Source organism: Alligator sinensis, unplaced genomic scaffold, assembly GCF_000455745.1.
Source record: "Alligator sinensis unplaced genomic scaffold, ASM45574v1 scaffold536_1, whole genome shotgun sequence".
Taxonomy (NCBI): domain Eukaryota; kingdom Metazoa; phylum Chordata; order Crocodylia; family Alligatoridae; genus Alligator; species Alligator sinensis.
In genome coordinates, this window is record NW_005842951.1 from 214,776 (window position 1) to 216,293 (window position 1,518).

The 1,518-nt window shown below is 35.6% G+C and overlaps 1 protein-coding gene across 1 annotated transcript in view; it reads left to right on the forward strand.

The window, feature by feature from the left end:
- Nucleotides 1-1,382: 1,382 nt before the first annotated feature.
- PRLR (prolactin receptor) overlaps nt 1,383-1,518 on the forward strand; it is a 140,887-nt gene continuing 140,751 nt past the window's right edge. Inside the window, exon 1 of the mRNA XM_025192618.1 lies at nt 1,383-1,445. The gene's annotated coding sequence lies outside the window, so the exon portion shown is untranslated. The remainder of the gene's footprint in view (nt 1,446-1,518) is intronic.

A 1,518-nucleotide genomic window follows, 5' to 3' on the forward strand; every position in this document is an offset into this window, starting at 1 on the left:
ACTTTAGTAATATTTTCTTGCCTAGGGAATCTTATTGACTTCATCCAGACTAAGTAAGGATGACTTGGTCAGGAAAGAAGGCAAGCACAGATTCTGAGTTTGTAATTATTGTACCATAAAGATGCACTTCACCTGCAAATGTACCTACAGAAACATAATAGAGCAGTAATATGTATAATGCTGAAGGCAGCCCTTTCCCAAGAAACATCTTCCTGGTTCTTACTACCTCCCTCCAAGGCATTCTTTCGTTTTTTATCTTGGTTCATTTTCTAGGGCTGAGCCTCTGCATTTCTCAGAATTGCTTCTCTAACGTAACTTGTTACAGCTTGTCACATGTCCATCTTTGTGGACTGGTTATGTACCTGTTATGTTCTGGGAAGAAAATATATTTTCAAACATAGATCTTCAGTCTACCATAACAATTATTTAGCTTCAGTCTTCTAGATATGGAGCTACTTGGAAAGAAATGGCAGTAGACCTGGCTGAATTGTGTATTGTGAATATTTTGATAATTTAGCCATTTTGATGTTCAGTTTAGACTTTTTGTTCTTTAATATGTTTCTGCTTTTCCCATAGATTGTTCACAAACTGTATTCATGTGATATCCTGTATTTGAAATCAACTGTTTTCAAACTATATAACTAGCATTAATCTCAGCCCTGACGGAATGGACCAAATATTAATTACTACACTACATCCACCCAAAACAAGTTCTATTTCATCATGAAATAATTTTGTTTTAATTGGCATTTCCATTGCAAGGCTATCCCCTTTATGTTCTACATACTTTAGTGTAAAGAAAACTTCAGTTTTGTGAATGTAGAGGATGCAAATGTGACTGAATGAAAGGATGAATCAAAACTGACCAAAACAATGTTTGCAAATAATTTCTCACCATAAAATATTAGTAAAATACAATACAGAAATGTTAGTAAAATACAAAGGTGTAGCTGAAAAGCTGAAGCTCTTTTCAGTTCGTGAAGCTTCTAAAAAGCTGAAGGAAAGATACCCATTTTTCCTTATGCCTGAACAATATAACAGAAGAGGTAACTCAGGGTCAAAAGGGGTTTTTTTGTGGTATCCTGAAATAAAAAGCATTTGACGCTTTGGTACAAACAACTTTTTGGAAGCACATGATGTTCAACAAACATTTACTTAAAAAATACTACTGTTATATACTTTAGGGCAGGCCTCGTTAACTCCTACAATAAAGCTTATTGTGTAAAATATGTTTTCATTGCTGCATTCCTACGGAGTATCTCTTTAACCTTGTAAAACCATCCGGCTGGGACATTTTGCATACTGGAGAAAATCACTGTTTTGCCTGGAGCAAGGAACATAAATGTTGCAACTCTGACTCCTCCTCTACTGGGGAGAGAGTGCACAAGTACACTGAGTTAGATTTCTCATAGAGCTGCCAGGCTGAATATCTTGTAGTCAAAGCTGTAAATGTTACAGATTTCTCTGTTTATCATTTTATGTATTTGGGAGGTGGGGGTTGTTTTGTTCTCTCTTTCC